The sequence below is a fragment of the Juglans microcarpa x Juglans regia genome, chromosome 3S (genome assembly GCF_004785595.1).
Source record: "Juglans microcarpa x Juglans regia isolate MS1-56 chromosome 3S, Jm3101_v1.0, whole genome shotgun sequence".
Taxonomy (NCBI): domain Eukaryota; kingdom Viridiplantae; phylum Streptophyta; class Magnoliopsida; order Fagales; family Juglandaceae; genus Juglans; species Juglans microcarpa x Juglans regia.
In genome coordinates this window covers 18,583,976-18,609,634 of record NC_054599.1, presented here as the reverse complement: position 1 = coordinate 18,609,634, position 25,659 = coordinate 18,583,976, and the positions used below count along the sequence as shown (strand labels likewise).

General features: G+C 36.4%; 1 pseudogene; it reads left to right on the top strand.

Moving 5' to 3' along the window:
• The first annotated feature begins 2,718 nt into the window (after positions 1–2,718).
• LOC121258747 lies at positions 2,719–21,231 on the top strand (annotated as a pseudogene).
• The last annotated feature ends 4,428 nt before the right edge of the window (positions 21,232–25,659 follow it).

The following is a 25,659-nucleotide window of genomic DNA, read 5'->3' as shown; positions in this document are numbered from 1 at the left end:
CTCCTATCCTGTGTGGACTGTTGATTCAGGAGCAACCGAACACATATCGCGAGACAGAGACTGATTTGTGGAGTATTGTCAGATTCCAGATGTGAGTCGTGATATCAAGGTGAGGAATGGAGCTAGCATGGAGGTACTAGGACTTGGTACCTACAAGCTAGACTTCCGGGGTGGCTGAACTCTTTTCCTCCACAATGTGCTATACGCCCCCGAGATCCGACGAAACTTACTTTCTGTAGTCACTCTATTACTTGGTTTTCGAATTGTATTTGAAAACAATTATGTTTCCTTTTATTTGGGCCATGTGTTTAATGACAATGTTTTTCTTCAAGAAGGTTTTATGATATTGAATTTGGATTATTCAAATATAAATGAGTTTATTAATTTTCTTTCTACACCTAATAATTTGGATTCATATAAATGGCATATTAGACTTGGCCATATAGGGCAAGATAGAATGGCTCGGTTAGCTAGAGAAGGCCTTATAGACAATCTTGCTAAGGTCATCTTGCCCACATGTGAACATTGTCTAATGGAAAAAGTTAAGAGAAAAGCGTTCGGAAAAGCCACTACGGCATCTTTTCCACTACAATTAGTCCACTCAAACATCTGTGGTCCAATGAGTGTGAGGATAAGACACGAAGGTGTCTACTTCATCACATTTATAGATGATTTTTCACATTACGGTCATGTCTACTTAATTCTCATAAGTCCGAAGCATTGGACTGCTTTAGAAGATATCCAATAATAGTTGAGAATCAATTAGATAAGAGTTTAAAAACTTTAAGAACTGACCGAGGCCAAGAATATATCTCTGAGCAATTTAAAAGGCTATGTGATGAAAAAGGAATCAAAAGACAATTGACGATGCCGAGTACACCGCAACAAAATAGCGTGCCGGAAAGGAGAAATCGAACACTGCTTGAGATGGTTAGGTCGATGATGGCGCAAGCAAACCTACCAATTTCTTTTGGGGGGATGCACTTTTGACTGCTGCCTACATTCTTAACCGAGTGCCCTCCAAATAACTTGCGGCCATGGGGTTCAACGGGTTTTGTTCACGATCTTTCTCATAAGAATGGGAAGTTAGGCCATAGAGGGAATGAGTGTATCTTTATAAGATACTCAAAACACTCTAAAGGGTATATGTTAATAAGTGAACAATCTGATGGAAGTGTGACTGAAATTGAGTCACAAGATGAGGATTTAATTGAAAATGAGTTTCCAAATAGAGGTGAGGTTGATAAGAGTTTAGAACTTCATGAGATTGCGGAACAAGAGGAAAGTGCTCCAAGGAATTTAGTTGAAAATGGGGAAGAAATTCTTCAAGTTCCTATAAACTATAAAAAGGATTTGAATCCAAGTGGGAGCACACCACTTGTCAATCAATCACAACAACCTCAGCCGCGTAGAAGCACATGTGAAAGTATTCACCGTCATCGTTTTGAGATTGAAGGGGAAGTTTTTATGATAGCTCCGCATGATGATGACGAGCTTAGGACAATTCATGAAGCTCTCTCATCTTCTACTAAAGATGAGTGGATGAAAGCTCTTAATGATGAGATTGAGTCTATAAAGACTAACTAGGTCTGGGATCTGGTTGATCTACCGACAAGACGTAAGACTATTGGAAAAAAATGGGTTTAAAGTCAAACGCAAGTCGAATGGATCAATAGATAAGTACGAAGCTTGCTTAGTGGCAAAATGATATACTCAACAGGAGGGTATAGACTATGAGGAAACATTTTCACCAGTGGTGAGGTTTGCCTCAATTTGCTTGATTCTAGTTATAGTAGCAAACGTGGATTTGGAACTCTATCAGATGGACGTTAAGACAACATTTCTCAATAAAGAACTAGATGAGGAGATCTATATGGATCAACTAACGGGTTTTGTGGTCAAAGGTCAAGAGCGCAAATTGTGCAAGCTCAAACGATCTATATATGGCCTAAAGCAATCATCTAGACAATGGTACCTCAGATTTCATCGAACCATTCTCTCGAATGGATTTACGATGATCACAGAGGATCATTGTGTCTATGTCAAAAGGTTTAAGAAGAGTTTCATTATATTGTCATTGTATGTTGACGACATACTACTAGCTGGAAATGATAAAGGATTGATAGTCGCCACAAAAGAGTGGTTATCCTTCAATTTTGAGATGGAGAATATGGGTGAGGCAAAATACATTCCGGGAGTTAAAAAATCTACAGAGATCGCTCAAATAGACTTTTGTGTTTGTTCCAACAGACTTACATAAAGAAAGTCCTCGAGCACTTCCTAATGAATGGATATAAACCCATTGACATCTCTATTGCAAGAAGCGAGAACTTGTCTAAAGAGTTGTGTCCTAAGACTCAAAGAGAAAAAGAAAAGATGGCTCGTGTCCCTTATGCTAATGTTGTGGGTAGTCTGATGTACGTAATGATGTGTACTCGGCTTAACATATGCTATGCAGTTGGCTCAGTAAGTAGATTCCAATCTAACCTCGGACTGACTCACTGGAAAGCGGTCAAAAGGATTATGCGATATCTCAAGGGAACTGCGGACTATGTGTTGTACTATCAGGGTTCAGATTTGCAGCTAAGAGGTTACAATGATGCCGATTAAGGCAGCGACCTAGATGAACGCAACTCAACCACTGGGTATGTCTTCCTGCTCAACAAAGGAGCTATTACACGGAGTAGCAAGAAACAACCTTGTATAGCTTTATCCACCATGGAGGCAGAATACATAGCTTGTTCTGCAATAGTTCAAGAAGTTGTTTGGTTATGGAGGTTTCTCAAGCATTTAGACAGTGGCACGGATATTTCAGATCCGGTGACGATATTCTGCGATAGCATGGCAGCTTTTGTATATGCTAATGACTCAAAGTATTATGGAAGAACTAAACACATAGATATCAGATATCACTACATCAGAGATATGGTAGTGCAAAAAGAAGTGGTTTTGAAACACCTTTCTATGAGTCGCATGGTTGCTGATCCCTTAACGAAGCCTATAGCAAGAGATGTCTTCGAGGCTCATGTTAGGAATCTAGGAGTGCGTAGACTATAAATGTAATTTGTGTTTCAAATGACATTGAGATGTAACCTTTCTTTTGGAATATTAATACATGATTCAGTTCTTTATCGTATTGTTTTTTCTAATACACACACAAGATATGTCAACAGGCTAAGATCGGCTCACTCACACGAGCGATCACCTCTAACCCTTGAGTAGAGAGTAGAGATGAGACATTGTGTCCCTAGGTACTTGTCCAAATGGATAAGTTGGTTGACACAAACATATGTCGCCTTAGTGGGAGCTAAGATAAGGTCCATTGAAAGGACTATGCATGGGTTACCCACCATCTATGTAGCTTGTAGTTAGCCAGATGCGAGATCATTTTTAACACCTTAGAGGCATGCAAATAGAGGAATTCAGGTTAGACGCTTAAGGAGCGACTAGACTAAGATTTGTATGGTGTTGATATAGACATATGCTCTTTAAGAAAGAAAAATCCACTGTAGCATATGTTTCATACTACATGTGCTTATACGACTATATGAGTAAGTGAGTAAAAGGTTCCCCTCTTTCTTATTGTGTGAGTCTCATTTTTTTTTTAAATATCCTTTACTTTTGACTATGTCACAAGATGGAGGTTGTGATGTATGCTACTTTGGCATGCCATCTATGGTCATGATTGATATGGTCTAAAGACGCATTGCTAGGAAAGCGATTCAACCAAAATTGAGTGATGTGAGTGCAAAGAGAAGACTCTTCGATATCGTATCTTCGATAGTGTTTGCTGACGTCAAATTATGACGCTACATTTTGGTAGTAGCTAAAGGTTGTGAACACATTGAAATGATTTGGAGATTGTCAAGCATTGTTCTGAGTTTTTTAACTCAAGAGGGTTCGAAAATGCTTGATCTTGATGCGATCAAACGAGTCTAGGACATGACCAGACACTTTAGAAATGTTACTATACTGGTCTTCTCTGGGAGAGATTTGGTATATGTATTTCCACCTTTCTACAGATGTGATTAGTGGTCGCACAGTCTATTTACTTGTATAAACAAGATTGAGAACATTAGAGAGATACAAATTTGGGATCATGTTCATTGTGTGCGAGTGGGAGATGTTAGATGGAGAGGCGCCCACGTGGGGCTGACCCCCTCCTTAACTGCAGTGTAACGCATGGCTTTAAGCCATGCGTTATTTGCTTGTAACGCATGGCTTAAAGCCATGCGTTACTGCCATTCAATTTGGCAATTGAAGGCTAGTCTTTAAGGCCAGCCGTGCCTCCTCAATTGGTTTTTTGGAATGATCTGAATTACACAAAACCTATCTCTCTTGTTGTTCTCTCTTGATAAGATATTTATATTGTAGATTTGTTAAGTATTACTCTAGTTTTATACTACGTAGTACACTTTGCTATTAAGAGGAAACGCTTAGGATTTGTCAATTTGGAGAAACTTGTGGAGCAATTTGATAAGCTGAGCTTGATGTATTTTTTCTACTGTACTTTCTAACACACGGTTATAACTAGATCTAATATATTTTTTTATTGGAACTGAATCCATGAAATCATACGAATCCATGTCTCATATGATCGATCCCATGATTCGGTTTTTATTTTACTTGGAACCCAACAAACTTTAGTCGGTTCTCACTTAATTTGATCTACAGTACGTCTTTAATGTGACTGAATTTTGTGGTTTTAAAGAATGGTATTGTTTTAAGAGCTTTTTGAATAGACGTATTGCATGAGTTGTATGTGTTAAATATTTAATTGAACGTTAATAACGGAATCTTCGATTTTTTCTAATTCATGATAATAAAATAATAATAATTAAAAGTCATACATTTTTTCATCTCTAATTTGATAAAGAATATTATTGATTATGAGAGAATGATCACCCTAACAATTTAATCTTCAAGTATCTCCCGATGGCTAGAGGCATATAATGATGTTGTAGATGAGAACTCTTAACCTCTCAGTACTATTTATAGACTTATAACCATCAAGAAATCTAGAGACTTGTATCTCATTGTGATAAGATATAGAGTTAATCTTATCCCATTATGACTTATTAATTAAGTTACAAGTATTGAGATATTCTAAACCCATCAAGATATGGGTGTGGGACATAGAGTTTATGTACTTAGGTTGATATGTTATGTAGCTCTATGATTAAGGGATAAAATTTATCGCCCAAAAAAAGTGATTAAATTTATCATTTTAGTAATTTAACTTGTTGGTATAAATTATATATAATTCGATATGAGATCCAGCGCTCAGATTCAAACCAATCACAATGTGTGAGTCGACCAATCACAATGTGTGAGTCGTTGTATACAATAGAAATTATTACTTGTCACTTATGTTCCCATTAATCTGCGTAGTAAGGATACGTTTCAATTTCATTAATTACCTTACTTAAAAGAAGACATGAGACTTTCCATAAGGATATTTATTTTTAATTTGTATCAATTGATGACATGGATTTACATGAGTGGTTTCTTGAATGAGTTTTGTTACACATAAGAAATTTTTTTTTTTTTTTTTTTTTATCGGCAAGTAAAGTATTTATAGATAAACTAACGAATACAATATATAAGTTCGGTGGGGTGGGAGTCCCCTACTATATTCACAAAGCTAACACACATTACAACACAAAAGTAAAAAAAAAAAAAAAAAGTGGATGGTCGGAGCCAAAAAATTGACTCTCACCCAATTCCCACAAGGGGAGACTGCTTGGTGACAGTTTTTAAATAGTTTGATGAACAAACTATAAAACTGCAGCTAGAAGCTGTAGTACAAGAGGGTGTGCTGCAACGTGTTGGTCTAGACTGGCTGAAATGAACTATCACATCCACTTTCACTCGATACTTGGTTAGGGAAAGCGGGAACATAGTGTAGTAACCGAAAACTGTGTCGAATCGCCGGCGAGGGGGCGTTATTGGCGGTGGTGGTGCATGCAGACCACGCGCCACAGCTGGAGTGAAAAGAACAAACGTATCTAGAAGATCCGAAGCCGTAGATCCCGAAACTGCCGCGCGTGGTGGCAGAGCGTTTTTCGAAGCGCGGCGGCGCGTGAGGGTCACGCGCAGTATAAGCCGCGCATGAGGCGAATGCTCTGCACGGATGGACGGATTTCTTTTGCCAGGTTGTCGATCGGCACCTGCAGAAGCTGAAGAAGGGGCGCGTGTCGGCCCTAGGTCGCCAGAAAGCAGCAAATCGACAAAAATGAACGGTGCTACCGAAAAACTAAAAAAATAAGGAAAAAGTACAGATAAATGAAAATAAAAGCGAGGAGGGGAGGTGGGTGGAACCGAAGGATCAACCCCCCCCCCCCCCCCCCCCCCCCGGCGAATGGAAATACTTTCTGGGAGTGGCTATGGAGAGAAATGGCTGGAAAAGAAAAAATGAAAGAAAAGGTAATATAGATTTGTAGTAGCTACGTAAGAAATTATTTGTGTTAACATTACCACGTGTATAGTAGAATTCATTATATCTTTAAAAAAAAAAAAACATTAAAACGCCAATTATTTTTTAGCATAATTGAAGAATCAAGCTGGCCTTTTGACCAATGGGCAAGACTGCATGACAATTCAATAATATCACAACGAAAGAAAAATAATAATATATATTAAAGAAAAGGAAAATAATAATATGGATTTCCACATATCCAAAATTACAAGAAGTCTAAAATAAAATATCGTAATTAAGCTTCTATTCGGTGCACATTATTTTTATGACCTACCTGAAAACAAATATAATTGGCAAAGCTTTTTCTTCTTTTTTCTTTTTACCTTCAAAATCTCAAGGCTACTAAGAAGAGGAAGAGGATTGAAGAACGATAACAGATTATTTTTTACATTATTTTTTTTTTCTTTTTTCTTTTTACCTCCAAATTCGAGAAGTACTACTTTAGAGCTATCCTGGGAATAATTTTATTAATACTCTATAGCACATTGAAAGAGAATAAAATGTGTTCTAAATAGTTTGTCGTTAAGGTCGAGCCTTGGAGTCCAGATGTTTATTTTCTGCTTTCGTGATTCTCTCGTTTTTATTATATTTTTTTATATCAAAAACTCCAAATTTGACTAATTTTTTTTATTCACTTTTATTTTCAAACCTTTGGGAGTGACTATCCCACCTCCAATCTAATTCGACATCATTTGTGAGAGTTCTAGAGAGGTTTCTCAAACTAATTAATAATTATTAAATAATCTCACAGTGTCGACACGCACGTGGTATTTTCATCCTATCTTTAAATATTATGTAAATTAAAATAAATAAGTACATAAGTAATTTAAATTATACGACAAATGGGAAGAAAATTACTTAATTATTAATTCTTTCTAAATTATTAGACTCGAAACTTGGCATCAAATAATGATTGAACTACCATGATAATTAAGGGGGAAATCTACCATTTACTTCGTGAGTACCTAAAATTTTCCGGGTTGGTGGGGTGATACCCGACCGCCGCCGGCTGTCCACCGCTGGACTTAACTGTAAAATCGTCGTTAATGCTTTCATCATTTGAATTTGTTTTTCATATTTTTATTGATGTCCAAGTTATCTATACATCGTGCCATGACTACCATGTTTCCTAGCAAACTTAAGCATTTGGCTGTGCCATATATTTTTGTTTGAATTTGCTTATGCATCTATTTCTTATCACTTTATTGAGACTCTGTTTCTCTTTTCCAATGCATGACAACAATTTGTGAATCTATTATGACCGATTGAAAACGTGTCTTCCATGTGTGAAGGACTTGGGAGTGGACAAAATGTGCCCCAACACCTATATATCAATGAATTTTTTGGATAGGTGAAACATTTTGTATTCACTATGTTCTTAGTTGTGTGGACTGTGGAGTACTTTATGATAAATAATCCTTTAGTGCACTTAGTGAAAGGAAGGTTTTTCTCCTTTCCTCTTTTTTAAGCGACGGTTTAGATAGTGAGTTGAGATAAGATAAGTTGAGATAAAAGTTAAAAGTTGAATAAAATATTATTAGAATATTATTTTTTTAAATTATTATTGTTAGGATTTGAAAAAATTAAATTATTTATTATATTTTATGTAAAAATTTAAAAAAATTATAATGATCAAATAAGATAAAATACGTTTTAATTTCAGACGGGACCCAAGACAAAGAGTGCAGTGAAGATGGGAAAAAATTTGTGAAAGAGTTTTTACAAGAAAATGAAAAACAGAATAGGAAGCCGACAAATTTATCTTGTTTAAATTAAAATTGGAAAAGGTACATGTTGGACCCACAAACTAATACTTGCAAATTAATATATAAGTTTTGCATTTTGCACTCGAAAACTATTAAAATTGACATATGATGTTGAAACTATTTACATTGTAACTAGTTTAATTTTAGCAAGTAAAATGGATGAGAAATAGGCAAGGACAATCTTTATAGTTGGATCTTTAAAGATAGTGAAAAATATCAACTTTTGGAAGTTTGAGAATGTAATATATATTTAGGGTATGGGATAAGATATAAAATTTTCATCTCTTTATTACAATTTTCACAAACTCCCACATAACAAATAATAAACAATTCAAATTCAACTTTTTCAAATCTAAAAACAATCATAACATTTTAAACTTTCATCAAAAATTAAAAATTCTCATCTCACTCCCCAAACCTACCTCTTGATTATATACTGATGTTTATGGATACTTTCTCTTAATATAAGCAGATCAAGATAGATAGATAGAGAAAATAACATTTATCACCATATCATAGCAGAGGGCACATGTTGATGTCGTTTGGTCTAAAGAATGCCTATAAAGTATAAATTTTTTTGTAGTTTGAATATACGAAGTATATTTATCCATTTGAAATTGCAATTTGGGTTATAAATTGACTTCATAAGAATAATAAAAAAAAAAGACTTTATAATCATCAATGTCTAGGTATATTGCCACTCACTAGGCTTAGTAGATGTTAAGTGCCTACAAAATCACATGTAAGGTGAAGAGTTTGTATATATAGATCACTTCTTGCCCAAAAATGTCAAAAATAATAATAAAAATAAAGAAAGGTGCATGCAGTGCAATGACGAGTATATGCACCATTGCACAAAATGATGCAGTAGAAATCAATGATGTGAGGATCATGGAATTCCAAAATGCTTAAATTGATTGGTACATGAATAATTGTTCACTTGACCCGACCTGAAAAACAATGTTCCGACCAGACCTGACAATACAGATTTTCAGAATAGTTATTTTCGAACTGAATAGATTAGCCGATTTACCAAACCGGAAAATTTCAAAAATTAACTGAATAACCGATTTTTTTTTTTAATAGTGATATTTATATTGTTAAGGATTGCCCAAAATCTGAATTTATATTGTCAAGGAAGCCCTTCCAAATAGAAAACTGAAGAAAGGAAAAGTTGTATATGGTGTGGTTGTGCGTGCCGCATTGCAACGCGGCCGCTGTGATGGCAGTGAGGTCAAGTTTGATGACAATGCCATGGTGCTTCTTGACAAGCAAGGCCAACCCATTGGGAGTCGGACAAGTCTTTGGGCCCGTCTCACATGAACTGAGGAAGAAAAAGCATGTTAAGATTCTTACTTTGGCGGGGCATATTGCGTAGACTATGCCGAGGGACAGAGCCTACCACGGCTTAACTAGATTGAGCATATGCTTGGTTTGACTCTTCTAATTATAAAAAGAGAAAAGAATCGAAAGGAATGTCTCTTGTCCGTCGATTTTCAACCTGAACTTTCAAATAATGTAGTAGTGCTTGCCATTGATTGAGTGAACGGCTATGTTTTTTGTCAAATTGAACAATCATGAATATTTAAGCCGTTTGGATAGAGAAACGATTTTATATATTTCATCTCATATTATCATTATAATTTTTTTAAATTCTCACACAAAATATAATAAACAATTTAATTTTTTTAAGTCTCAAAATAATAATAATAATATTAAAAAATAATATTATAACAATATTTTATTCAACTTTCAACTTTTATTTAAACTCATCTCATATCATCCCACTATCCAAACGGGACCTTAGTAGCTAACGGTTATATCACCAATATTCAGCGTCTGTCAATAATGAGATTTGATATTTATCATCCTTACACATCACACTTATTTTTATTTTTTTAAATTTTTTTGGTTTTATTATTCTTAAACTAATTAAATTTTTCTGCTCATCATCTATATACTACACATTTAGTAAGAAAAAAAAATAAAAAAAAATTAAAATTAAATGTAGTATATGGGAACGATGAATAAATTTTTCATCGATAATTTAGCCAAGATCACGATAAAAGGCCAACCTTAGGCGCTCTCTCTCTCTCTCTCTCTGTCCCTTTTTATTTCTTGAAAGGCGGATATAATAAATTGAGTTTTTGACTCTGAGTTAATGTCATTTATCTTTTCGGAAGATGTTAGTGCATGCTATACATTTTAGAAGTTGGAAAGGAATAACTATATAAACTGCTGTGTCAACATGTTTGTATCTTTTTCTGTATCTTGCTGAATAAATTGAATACTTCATTACAAAAATTAAGGTGAAAATAGTTTTCAATTGAAGAACATTTTGGAATCTAAATTGCACCTAGTTTTGTTTTCCTTTGGATAGGAGAGGATCAATTCGTGAAACATTCTGGTATGGATTCAAGGATGGCATCTGTTGGTAGGCTAGTGACCCAAGATCCCCTGGTGGCAATACTTATGATAATGCTGAAGATTCTGATGAGGAAGGAACTGAACTTGCATATGGGGACGAAGTGCTTTTCAACTATGGATATATAGATATTGGAACTGAACTCACAAATGCACAAGTACGTGTACTTCTAGCTACTAAGTTCTTAGTCTGGTATATTTAAGCTGGGCTTCTAAAACCATTGTATTTATTTTTATAATTATCAATCAGTTTAGGGAAAAGATGATAATAACTTCAATCTTGTGTCTATAGTTTGTTTTTCATTAGTGGATGAGCCACGTTAAGGAAAAGTACCTGTGTAATTATTTGGCCATTATTTCTGTTTGTGTGTATGAAATGGAAAGTACACTTTGCAAATTCAAGCTACTAGGGGTTTTGCATTTGTATCCGAAATTACTAAAAATGATGCATCGCTCAATATAACTACAAAAAATTAACCCTTTTACCTTCATTCAATTATGTCGTTAAGATGGATGAAAAATTAGTAATGTGACTCAAATTTGACAGCGGGATCTTGATGGAGGGTGCAAATGTTTGTTTTTGGTAGTTTGAGGGTGTATTTATCTCTAGGTGTGATTATTTTTATGTATAAGTATCTGTAGGTGTGACTATGAAGAACAGAGTTCACAGACCAATCGAAATGAGTGTCAGTCCTCTAGCAAAGAACTCAACAGATTGCAGTTATTTTTTATCTACAAGTGGTAACTAAACAGATTACTTACAATGAAATTGTTTTGCTGGTCGATGGACTTGCAGGATGTAAATACAAACAATCCAAACATGTGCACTGCTCCGATAATGGATGATCGTGAGAATGGTATGCAAGATAACATCTCCAGGGCAACTGTTAGTGAAGCAAAAACGGGTGTTGATCCTTGTGGAAATGGAAAGGTTGATGCAGCTTCAGTGCACATATTAGGGGATGATCCTAAGTCTTCCAACACTAATTTACCTCTGAGAAAAACAATGGTAGCTTTGACTTGCTTGTCCTAAACAGTTTAATGGAGATTTGTTTCTTGTTTCATCTCTTCCAAATCCTATTGACATTTGCATTTATTTTTTATCTTGTTTGTTGACCCACTCGTTGGGTGGTATTGCCATTTTTATACTTCTAGATTTTAATTAATTGGAGAGTAAATAACATGTCATCAATACAGAAACAGACCTGGTCAACCTTTTGAAGTGCACACTTGTTTTGGGGATATTATTTGAAGAGACTAATTGATGCATATTTTTCTCTTATATAAACATAAACATATGGGTTTAGAGTCAACAAGCGTAGAAGAGGAAGATGTATGGAGAATGATTTGTGAATGTTTAGATTTGCGTAAAACTTGTGTCTGCCGGGAAGTGGTTGAACCGTGGATGAGGGAAGTTGTGTTGGAATCTAATACATCAGAGATGAGCAGGGATCCATTTCACTTTGAACCTGCTGAAGCAACAGCTGTGAGTTATTCTTTCCTTGTTCATGGTGTGCAGATTTTTTTAAGATTCCAATGTATTAAATCGAGATGTATATTACCTTAAAATAGTCATTCATTTGTTTGTTAACCTTTTATCTTATATTTTGGTTGTGGTTTTCCAAGCAGCACCATTTCAAAATGGAAAATGGAGTTGTTCATGTTTACGCCCGTAAACATGGTAAGCATTGAAGTATTCATGGTTCAGTAAAAGTAACTATGCTTTATTGAATACTTGACGATTATCCTTATATTTTTTTAGATACCTTTTTATAGGTATATTTAAGCCTTATCTAATTTTTAACTCAGATACTGCTGATCTTTTCCCTGTTGCAAGTTCAACACAATTTTTTACGGATATGCATCACCTTCTAAAAGTTATGTCTATTGGAAATGTTAGATCTGTGTGCCATCATAGACTCAGATTTCTTGAGGAGGTACCATTCTGCAACCTATGATTTGCACTTCTATTTTGTGTTTTTGATGTTAGCCCATGTTTGTAACATATGTCTGAACTTCATACAGAAATTCAGCCTTCATTTGTTAGAAAATGCAGACAGGGAGTTTCTGGCTCAAAAGAGTGCACCGCACCGTGATTTTTACAACATCAGGAAAGTTGATACACATGTGCATCATTCTGCATGCATGAACCCGAAGCATCTCCTTCGCTTCATCAAGTCAAAGCTTAAAAAGGAACCTGATGAGGTAGATTCTGTTCTCTTTTTTTTTCCTCCCTCTCCAAACCCCTTTTTCACCGAGTTAGGTGTTTCAACCTACATTAGATGAGTGAAAATCAAAGAATGTTGCTTTACTATGTCTTCCAAATGCTGTCCCCCTTCTCAATTATATCCAAATATCTTCCAAATTGGAAGTTGTCCCCCTTCTCAATTGTTGCTTTACACTGCGGCAGGATCTCATATTCAGAGATGGAAAATATATGACCCTTAAGGAAGTTTTTGAGAGTTTGGACTTGACAGGGTTTGTGCAATTATATTTCTCTTGATTTCTGCTTGTCAGAAGAAAGCCTCTCTCTCTCTCTCTCTCTCTCTCTGTGTGTGTGTTTGTATGTCTTTCTTTTTTTTTTTTCTTGGGCTTCTAAATGTGTTTTCTCATGGAAGTCCTTGTTTGTCTAATTGGAAAGCAATTGCACTGCAGGCATGATCTGAATGTTGATTTGTTGGATGTACATGCTGATAAAAGCACTTTCCATCGATTTGACAAATTCAATCTTCAAGTATAATCCTTGCGGACAGAGCAGACTTAGAGAGATATTTTTAAAGCAGGACAACCTTATCCAAGGTATGATTCACAGTTCACAGTTAAACCTGCTTGTTGCCTTCATAATCTTTGATGTTTGCAAACTAGAAAGAGAGTAATTGCATTTGGAGAAACTTTTGGAGCTAATTCTAGCTTTTTCGTTTGATCAAGTCTTTCCATTCCTTGTGCAATTGCTCTGTCCTCCTTTACTCTCTCTGGTTTACTTGTTTTATGAATTAATTTTACTATTCGCCATTATTTATGTATTGCAATCTGCAAAGCTGAGTGTTTGAGTGAACATTACAGGTCGGTTTTTGGCAGAAGTAACCAAGCAAGTTTTGTCAGATCTTGAAGCAAGCAAATACAAGGTTTTATCATATGGCGTTTGAAAAATGTCAAATTGATTTTATTTGGAATGTTTTTCTGTTGGTGGCACACTTAATCAATTTTACTGAAAGATCATGCAGTTCAATATATCTTAGTTTACCTTGTGATCAAGAATAATGATATTCATATAACTATTTTCAACTTTTGTGGATTTTGTTTTTGGTTTTGCCCATCTCTTAATAATGCCTTCATTTACCAGTTCCTGAGCACAAACCATTTGTTAATCCAATTAGACTCTCTTCTCCTTCTCCATATCTCAAAATATTGGTCACTTGCATGCTAAAGAGTTTTTTGTTTGTCACTTCAGATGGCGGAGTACAGGATTTCCATTTATGGAAGGAAACAAAGTGAATGGGATCAGCTGGCAAGTTGGTTTGTTAACAATGAAATTTATAGTGAGAATGCTGTATGGTTAATCCAGGTATCTAATGTTGTCAGCTTATTAGTCTAGGGTCTGCTGTGTATGCGTGGTTATTGTTATGTACCATTTCAATATGGTACATAATGGTTATTTAAATATGGCTGTTAATGGGCGCCATAGAACTAATGGAATGGAGGTGAGAGAGAGAGAGAGAGAGAGAGAGAGATTTGGCATATCCATGTACATTTTTTTTAAAAATTTTTTAATTCATATCTTGAACTGGTAATTAATGGACCTCATCCTGCATGCTGGAAGATCGTATTTAAAAGTAATATTGGATCATTTGATCTTACTTCAAATTTGATTGATGGATTTATCATTCATCGGAAAAGACATTTTTTGTAGGTTTTTATCAGAAAAAGCATGGTTATGAATCAATACAATTTGGAGATTTATGGTGGTACAATTATTTTTGTTAAGAATTTGTACCTATTAAATTCACTCTCAGGATTTACTTTTTGGTGAAATATGAAGAAAATCAGAGAAATAATAACAACACAAGAATTTATGTGGAAACTCTCAAAAACAAGAGAAAAACCACTAGACCCAGAGAAGAAAATATACTATGTGAAAAATTATTACAATCACATAATTTTTCTCCTCACCCCAAATGACACCTACAAAGGTTTCCCACTAATAAAACTTTAACTCTCACCTCTTTCCTTTTTACAAGAAAAGGCTAATAGAGGATTTTTCTTAGAGTCACAACTTACTAATTAAGCTTATGACTTGGTGTAATTAACTAAGAGGCCAAGCACCTATTTATAGGCCTTGAGGCCTGCTCCTTACTTTTTACCCACCGGTGTGGGACTTCAAAGGAGCAAACCCAACAATCTCCACCTTGCGACTTTGGCTCAGCCACGCTCCACCGCAATGAAGATCTTCATAGCTTCTGCTATCATGCTCCACCATAAAAGCATACCCACTCAGAATAAATCAATTCCAAGCATTTCAATTTCGGCCCATGTCGAAAATAATCTTGCTGAAAAATTATGGTGCAACTTCCACGTTTGGCTTTTCTGGAAGTTCATCAGCCATCGACATGAATTTCCACCACACACCCTGCATTAATGCCAAACCAATGCATGTGTGCAAATTTGTGGACCTGCTAACATTAACACATCCTCTATCATGGCAACTTTGGGAATTAGCGGCATGCTATGAGAATGTACATGTCCCTTTAACAGACATCGTCTTCCTTGGAGAGAGACACAACGTTAGTTTCATTACTAGTATCTCCATTTACCGACTTGGAGCCACTTGCCGAACTTGCTCCTGCTCTTGGACAATTTTTCTTGACGTGCCCAGATTGTCCACACCCCCAGCAGGCTACTTTCATATTCATGGAGTTCTTCTTCTTCCCATTACCAGATACTACCAATGCTAAGTTCCCAGGTGGACCATTTCTTTCACCACCTAGTCTTTTCTCTTCAGAAAAGAGTTTACTGGTAACCTCTGAAAAAATTATTTTCTCCTTCCCATGTATCAAAATAGGCTTCATATGCTCATAGGAAGGTGGAAGAGACCAGATGAGTTTCAAGGCTTGACCCTCATCATCAATTTTAACTCCAATAGATTCTAGTTCAGAGACAATGTCATTGAGAACACTTAAATGATCTGAAATAGTTGTACCTTCACTCATATGCAGTGTATGAAACTGCTCCTTCAGGTACACCCGATTTGAGACGCCCTTCGTCTGATACAACTCTTCGAGTTTTTCCCAGAGTTCCTTTGCCATAGATATTCCATGCACATTTGCAAAAACATTCTTGGCCAGTCACAGACATATCGCACTTACTGCTCTTAAATCCAGATCCTCCCAATCTTCATCGCTCATTACAGATCTGCTCTTTGTTTCATCAGTCACGGTAGTATCACTGCTGACTTCAGAGGTTGGTCTATCCTTCAACGCCTTGTGTAATCCAAATTGAATCAAAACATCCTTGACTTGAATTTGCCACAAGCCAAAATTGATTCTCCCATCAAATTTCTCCACCTCATATCTGATAGAATTTGAAGCTTTACTTCCTGACATTGCTTTAATGAATTTTTACCGTAGAAATTAATAGTACTCACTAAGTAAGTTCCCAGGAAAGATTATTTTTTCCTAGACAGAACTTTAAGGTTCCCAGAAAAGATTGGAGAGTCACACTAGACCACTTAAATACCAATCTCCTAGACAGAACTTCCTTAGACTGTACGTATCCACACTACCACACCAAAGCTCCACCCACCAAAAAGAACCTAGTAGCTCTGATACCACTTGTTAGGAATTTGAACCTACCAAATTCACTCACAGGATCCACTTTTTGGTGAAATATGAAGAAAATCAGAGAAATAATAACAACACAAGAATTTACGTGGAAACTTCCAAAAACAGGAGAAAAACCACCAGACCCAGAAAAGAAAATACACTATGTGAAAAATTATTACAATCACACAATTTTTCTCATCACCCCAAATGACACCCACAAAGCTTTCCTACTAGTAAAACTTTAACTCTCACCTCTTTTCTTTTTACAAGAAAAGGCTAATAGAGAATTTTTCTTAGAGTCACAAGTTACTAATTAAGCTTATGACTTGGTGTAATTAACTAAGAGACCAAGCAACTTATTTATAGGCCTTGAGGCCTGCTCCTTACTTTTTATCCACCGTTGTGGGACTCCAAAGGAGCAAACCCAACAATTTTGCACATACGAGAGACGAGCCAGAGATATTTAAGAAGAAGATTGCCTCTATTCTGTTGCAAAATATTATATTGTATATATTTTTTTATTGTATTATCAATGCAAGTATATTTATCCTGCGCCTCAATGATCATGAGCTTCATGATAATTTATGCCAAGGTGTTTCTCCAATTTCAGAGGTTGGTTTGGGAGTTCAAAACTTGCTTCTATTCAGCCGTACCCTTCTAGAGGAATGGTTCTGGCGGTTCCAAAAGGAGAGGAAGGGCTTGTGGAAAGCTCTAGTAGATTCCAAATTTGGGTGTGCCAGGGGTGGATGGTATTCTGATGAAGTACATAAGCCATATGGGTTGTGGTTATGAAAGAATATCAAAAGAAGATTTGTTGGGGGGGGGGGGGGGGGGGGGGGGGGGGGGGGGGGGGGGGGGGGGGGGGGGGGGGGGGGGGGGGGGGGTGGGTGTTGGGTTCTCTAGTCATACTTGGCTTGTGATGGGTGATGGCTCTAGGACTAGATTTTGGCTTGAATTATGGAGTGATGGCTTTCCCATAGATGTATAGTATTGCACATGCATGCCATGCCATGTAGCAGTCGAGCTGGTGTTGGTGTGGTGTGCCATTAGAGTTGGATTGACTTGTGTTATGGTAGACCTCTTCACCAATTGGAGAGGGTTATATGGCAGCCCACAAATTGCAGAAGTGTGAAAGATGATTTCTATTTGTCTAGTATGTGTATTTGGAGAGAAAGGACTGAATAGAGAATTTGAAAAACCGCAGGTGGAAGTTGGAGAAGCTGAAAACTTTGCTTTTTGATATTTTCTTTGTTGGTTAGCTTCTATAGATTGTAATGGGCTGAGTTTACATGATTTTTTGGTCTCTTTTTCTATTTCTACTTGGGTGTTTCTCTTGTATATTACCGGCTGCGCACTTGGGTCATTCCCTTTCTCAATAAAACATTTGATTACTCAGGGGGAAAAAACTTAATTGGAAATAATATTGCATCACCTATTCAAAACAATCTGGAGCATCACTTTTTCTAAAGAATCTTAATTGCCGTCTTCCTGGTAATTACATTTCCTTGTTTCTCATCATTAGCTTGCATAGCAATTCTTTTGCATTGGCTTTTGTGTTACATTTACCAATGCATTATCAATTGCAACTTCCTTTTTAATTTTTCAGTGAGTTGTATAGCTCTGTCACTTTTATTGATTTCATTTTTTAATTTTTGTATAAACTTTGATTTGCAGCTTCCACGACTCTATAACGTGTACAAGAAAATGGGAATTGTTAAAAGCAGCAAATTGGGTACTCAACTTTTTCGTTTTGAACAAAGATGGTCAATTTGTCCATCTCCTGCACGTAATCCTAATAACATCGTGCTAGCATCAATAGAAACCTAGCCATGGCAGCTCAAATCCACTTATACAATACTTGTATACTCCCATGTCAATTAACAAAAACAAATACTAACAATACAAAAAAGGAAAAAGCTAAACAAAACTAGTCAAAATTTAAAGGAGAAAAAGGGGTGGAGGGGCGACCTCGCCCTTTCTTTATTTTTTTTTTTTATATATGTTTTAATGTGATTTTTTATTTTTAGTTTGTTTTTATCAACATGGCATGCCATCTTGGATCTTCAATATTTTTCATTATTCTGTTGGTGTTGGTGTGGCGTGCGTTGTAGATGGCAGAGGCACGGGCAAATAATGCAAAGCCTCAGTACCCAATTTATTTTCTTTATGATGTTCAGTGAGTTTTTGTGAAAAAATTATGAAACCCAGTAATAAAATGAGTATTTAACCCTAAATTAAATTATTTAATTCACCTCTTTCACATAGGTTTAAACTTTTGGAACCATTGATGATTTAACCTGATTGTAGGGCAGGGATCCTGAGTAGTGAGTTCAAACTTTGACTCTACCCTTTACGCACATTTCAATTATGTCTTCCACAAGTTGGCCTATTTATTAAGGAAGAGTCTGGCAACAGTTCCACTCCTTGGGGTCAACACAACATCCCTTCACCATTAACCATATGCCTGAGTCAAATTGTTGGCAATTATGTCTTTTCTCAATCTCCACCATCAAATTTTCAGCATTCCCTTGGGCTCCTTTAAGTTGAATTGAAGCACTCGTTTATGGTGATTACTAATAGACCCTTCTTGCTAATGACCAAACCATCTTCTACGATTTCCCCCCCATATTGTCTATCATGGCCTCCTCAGACCTACAAAGGCGATCATTTATCCTTCTATTTTCCCTCTTTTATTTTAACAGATTCATTTTAACCTGTTCATTTCCGTTTTATTGAGTTACTCATTATCAGACCTTTGATGAAATGGGCATTTTTTTATGACCATTATTAGTTACCGTCACACCATAAAAATTTTGCTCGACTGTTTTATGTTTTTCTGGAGGTTTTTTGTTTTTCAGCTTTAGGCTTTTTGTTTTAGCTTTTTTCTATGCAGGTGGTGGGTTTTGATCTTGTGGATGATGAAAGTAAACTAGAAAGGCGCCAACTAAGCACATGCCAACACCTGCTGAATGGACCAATTAGTTCAATCCTTCATATTCCTATTATGCTTATTACTGCTATGCAAATTTGTATATTCTCAACAAGGTCGTACTATAGTTTATCTTCTCAACAAATCAACTACACCTTGCCTTCTTATAAATAAATCTGTAGTTGAAATTGATAGCAAACTCTCTACTTTCTTTTCAGCTTTGTGAATCAAAAGGGAAGCCAACAATAAAATTGTGGCCCCACTGTGGAGAGGTTTTTATCTACTGCTTTTGTTCTAGTTTCTATTCTATCATGATTATTGAGATGCTTGTGATTTTTGCAACCTTTGCAGGCGGGTGATATGGACCATTTGGCTGCTGCATTCCTCTGTGCCATAATATTTCTCATGGGATTAATCTGCGGAAATCTCCAGTTTTGCAGTATTTGTATTACCTTGCACAGGTTGGGCCCAAGTGGTTTTGCGCTCCCTCTCTCTCTCCCTCGTTATTAAACCGTCTTAATTGTGCTAATGTTACTCAAAAAATAATTATTAAATCCCCTTGTCTTTCCAGATTGGATTGGCTATGTCACCCCTGAGTAATAACTCCCTTTTCTTGGACTATAATCGCAATCCCTTGCCCATGTTCTTCCAGCGTGGCCTAAACGTCTCACTCTCAACTGATGATCCTCTGCAAATCCATTTAACGAAAGAACCCCTCGTTGAAGAATATAGTGTTGCTGCAAAGGTTCGTTAAATATTATTTTCTGATATTTTTCATGGTCTTTTATCTCATCGAATGATATTTTGCAGGTCTGGAAGCTCAGTGCTTGTGACCTCTGTGAGATAGCTAGAAATTCTGTCTATCAATCTGGGTTTTCAGATGTCACAAAGGTGAGGAACTTGACAAACAGAAATCTTTGATGTTGACCAATACAAGCCTGAATTGGGAAAAACAAACCATTCACAACCCGTAAATAAATATGAGAAAACAGTGTCTTGTACCTGATTACACTACTGCACAAGGAAAAATGAAGGAGATAACTGTATATTAGCTGGTCTCCCTTTCTAAAACATTTTACTTATCCATCGTTAGGGCCATTATTTGTTGCAGTGGTCGAGTTTTGGGCCCTCAAGCGTGAGTGCACAGGTTTGAGTCTTACAACAGTCACTTTGTGCAAAAATGTTGAAGTGTAGCATTGGTCTCTAAACTAGGACCCAGTTAGATGGGACCCAGTACTGGGTAACTGGCCTCATTTAGCATCCTACTGATTAAAAGTGCTAGGAAACGGGCCACAAATTCCACAGTCCCCTTATTTGGGGCAAAAGGAGATGGAAGTTCTTGCTATGATTAGTGGATCTTTGCAAGGTTCCAATCATAGATCAGGCACGGGGGCGATTTGGTAGGTTTGGTTTCATGCAACGGCCCCTTTTATTCCCATGTGGATGTGCATGTATGTGTTTTTGGCATGAAAGAGAATAATTGCCAAATTTTGGTATTATATAGTATAAATAATGAAATGATAAATATTCCTGTCATTGTTTTGGTTCCTTTTGCAGTTGCACTGGCTTGGTGATAAGTATTTTGTGAGAGGCCCTGAAGGAAATGATATTCCTAAAACAAATGTTCCCAATTTAAGGATATCATTTTGACATGAGGCAAGTTTTATGGATTTTAGCAGAAACCAAAGTATACAAACAGTTTTATGTCTGTTGTTTCCAGCTAATGAGGTAGATTTTTTGCAGACATGGAAGAGACATGGAAGGAAGAGATGCAGTATATCTACTCAGCAAAAGCCAGGTTTCCTGAAGAAATAGAGTTATGAACCTAACAATACAGAATTCATTCTTCCCACTTCCCAGGTGGATCCTAGTGCCAATGAAAGGTGGTGTGGGATTGGGTTGATGTCAATACTTATGCATGGCTTATTTCTGTAAAGTTCCAGTCCTCTGCTTCATTTAGTAGAATTATTTGTTAGGAGCAGCTGTTTCAGGAAGAAAGGTTAATACAGCTTTGAGGACTGCTACAATTTTGCTAGACCAATATTGTCATATATTATTTCAGTAGGCCGATTTTGTTCGATAAATGCTAGTATACTGTCTGAGTTTGTCCTCTCACTTTAACTGTCCATGTATTTTATTTTAATTTTTAATTTTTTTTTACTTAATTATTAAAGAATTGACTTTTAGTATATTGGTATATATATTTTTTTATATTTTAAAAATATTAAATATGTAAAAAAACATGAAAAAATAAATAAAAAAATAAAAAAATAAATTTGTGTTAGACGGCTCACCAGCTGCCATTGCTGAACGGCAGCCTAACACTACTCCTCTGTTCGAGAAATGCTAATATACTGCTTTGAGTTTGTTCAGGTGGAGTGGGTATTTAAGATTTTACCAGTAAAGGGTGATTTTTGACTTGGAGTTGCAATCTTTATTGCATTGATTTAGGGCATGAAACTTTGGGAAATGACATCCTCTTTGGAATATATCTGTAGTTTTTTATAATCTGATTAAGATGTATGATCTGGCGAGGATTCTGCCTGAATTCTTGCATCTTTCCTGACATAAAGTGGAGAACGACTCCTGAAAAAGTGAACCCTCAGTCGTCTCCTTAAAGCAGCCGCAGCAGCTTGTGCATTTGGAATAATGGCTCCTAAAATATGCATTATTCTAAACTCTCTTTATTGGTTGGCTTAATTTTGACATGTTGACTGTAAAAAATGTGTACCATATTTCTCCAAGTTTTTTATTTTAACAAAGGTTGCCAATTTTTATTTGTGCAAGTCACATCATTCCAAAAAATAGAAGAAAATAGACTCAAAATAAATCTTGAAATGAACTTATTAAACGTTATTAAACAATCTCTAAGTAAACATATTTTTTTTTTTATTCATTTTGTTCAGCTTTAGAAGAATTTAAATCTTGAGATGAAAATAGACAAATAAATACACTAAATAGACCAAAAAAAGTCACCCACTAAAATCCTAAATTCTAATAAAAAAATCTTGATTTCTACCGTCTAAAAGGCCAAGCAAACTTCGCCTACCTTCCTAAAAAAAATTATTAAAAAAGTTTATTTTTTAATGATGAGCTTCGCTTTTTTTTTTTTTTTTTAAATAAGTGTACATAATTTACATACCTAGAACTATCCAGCAGTACTAACAAATTATAAGTAATACTATACATTATATTTTTATCTCACTATATAAGATATGACACATTTATTATTATTAAATAATAAAGAATCATTTAATGATAATAAATATGTCAATTTTATATAATAGGATGATTGTGTGGTGCATAAAATTTTTTTTTAAATATATATATAAGAGTTTTGATACTTATCATCTCACACACCACACACCACAGACTTTTAAACTAATTAAGTTATTCTGCTTATCATCTTTGAGCGATGCTACAGTTATTGAGAAACTATACCAAGAAATAGTACCAATTGAGATGGCACACCACCTTACCTGCCACATGGCTATTAATTAAAGGATGATGCTACAGCTCCCGCTGGGAGCTCCCGTTGGGGGCTCTTGCGGGAGCTTTAGCATGTATTTTTTATGTGTTTTTTTTAAGTTATTTTTTATATAGATTTTTTTAATACTTTTTAATATTTTTTAAAAATAAAATAAATTTTATACAGCATTAAAAACACTTCCTTAATTAGAAAGTAAAAAAAAAAATCATTAAAAAATACTTCTTTAATCACGAAGTAAAATAAAAAATTATTTTTTATGATTTTTTATTTTACTTCGTGATTAAGGAAGTATTTTTTAATAATATTATGAATTTTTTATTTTTTCAAAATATCTAAAATTGTTAAAAAAAATTTATATAAAAAAAGAATTAAAAAAAACACATAAAAACACATGTAGGAGCTCCAGCACGGGCTCCCGCCAGCAGGAGCTCTAATGTTATTCTTAATTAAAAAAAAATGGGAGCCTTTTTTGTGAAAACAGTTCACAGACGATATTTCAGAAGAAAGAAGAAAACTTCTTTTTCGTGAAGCATATATTGTACCAAATCTCATCCCTTTTCTACCTCTTTCAAAGTTCAAACCAACACCGTTGATTTATTTATCTAGTACCAATCAACGAAACAAAACTCAAACTAACTAACTAATTTATTAGTATATAACAAGGGTTGAAGACAAGAATTGCCACGAGCTAATCGAAATCTAGAAAGAGATTCGTGAAAAGAAGAGGTCAAGAAAATAAATTGAAAAACATAAGATTTTCCATGGATGAAAAAGAGAGTTACATAAGCCCCAAATAGGAAAAAGCAAATGGGTTTTTCGAAGATGAGAGGGAGATCTTTAGGTGCGAAAGCTCAACTTGATGAATTTCTATTGCATGCTCTTCTTCTTCCTTGCACATGTTGTTCAAGTTCAACCCCCTCAACTCCACCATTTGAAAGAACCCTTGAGCTTAATGCGAATTGTAAGAGAATTTTTTCTCGACCCATGGAATTTCCTAGGCCCAACTAATGGGGGACTCACAAGAAGACATTATATGAGGGAAGTAGAAGGGACTAAGGAATGAAAGTGTCAGGAAGCATGGAAAAGTAATGCCAAGAGAAGAAGAGTGAGAATTTGACATAAAGCAATGGAAAATAAAGTGTAAGGTATTAGGAGAAAAAAGTATGGAAGTGACTAAAAGTGAATGGGGGCAGGAGATAAAAGGCAATAGAAATCGATGGATTGGGGACCTTTCTTTCGTTGGGATGACTTCAAATTCTTCCGACATTGGGACTTCTTCTTCAACTAGAGAGCAAAATAGAGAACTCATTCTCCTGCGAATAGATCTACAGCTTTCTTTGTACAGTGAGAAATAAGAGGCTATGAGAAATTGTAAACAAGCTTATTATAGTAGAATCTCCCTTCCCCAAACCCTCATGGACGTAGGCCTAGTGCCAAACAACGTAAAACTGTGTGTTCATTTCTCTTTATTTTCTACATTTAAATAATGTTCATCGCAATGGATGTACGAACCGACACTATATATCTACACTGGACTATTGTTGGGGGCTCTAAACAACATCGATCGAAGCCCAGCTCTGAAGACCCGAGTTGTTAGGGCTTGGCCCAAGGGCATGCAAAACATGACGTTCATAGTGGCATTGTCTATGGGATTGTTATAGATTTTACGTGTACTTTTTATGACTGCGGCAATCCGTTCCAGGCTACTCGAAAGTCAAGAATGAGATTTTTCTTCAAGTATACCTTCGAAGATTTTTCCATGGAACTGGAAGCGGAAGGAGGACAATTTTTCAACGCGCTAAATTATCTCCGAAGGAGCAGATGAAACTCTCCCAAATACATGTTCTCAACCTTTCAACTTTTATTTTATAGAAAATATTGCTGCAAAAAATGGGCAACTTCTTGCCCAGGCAATTAAATGCACTGCATTTGATTGCTTCCCATGCACGCAGCATAGGGCTGGGAACCCAAACTCCCTAGCCGTTTGAATCGCAAATACATAGTCGATAGAGCACGTGGTTTAAAAGAAAAGAGAGGCCGAGATATACTGACATGCTCGCGGGAAGGACCAAGTGTGCATTGTGCACTACTGCAGGTGGCTGTGAATGGCATGAATAGTGCCATGCACGTACCATGTCGGGTGCACAACAACATGCACCAAGGAGCTTGCGATACCCAGCTATGAGCCCAAACCACCCGCCAGTGGCCTCCACTCGAACCACCGGTGGTCTCTGATGGGAGGCTCGTCGACCCTACCAGAGGGAAGCCATGAACAATGCACTCCCATGTGCACCTTAACTTGCACATGGGGAAGCAGCTTTGCCCATCAGCGATGAGACTAGGGGACCTCGCCGGCGGTTGCCTTGCGGCCCGCCGGTGTTGTCTATCCCTGCTGGACCAATCTCCGGCCATCTCAGCAGACGAACGCCATCCCACGGCCACGCACAGCAGTGCATAGCAACATCAACAACATAAAGTATCACGGCCCCGCTATGCCGCGGCTTGGAAGCGACACCAACGATCATCTATGTAACCGTTGGTGCCGTCTGTCCTTGTGGAGATGGTCTGCAACCGCCCCTCACGGAGGGGACCTTACTGTGCAAACTCCACGGCCTTAACAAAACTATTCCTCAGCCCCCTTTCCACGACCAGGGGATGCATTCCTCAGCCACAAGCAGTAACAGGTAGAATCACTCCTCGTCATGTGCACCATTCTTCCACGCGGCCACTACATGTGTGTCGTGCACCATGCA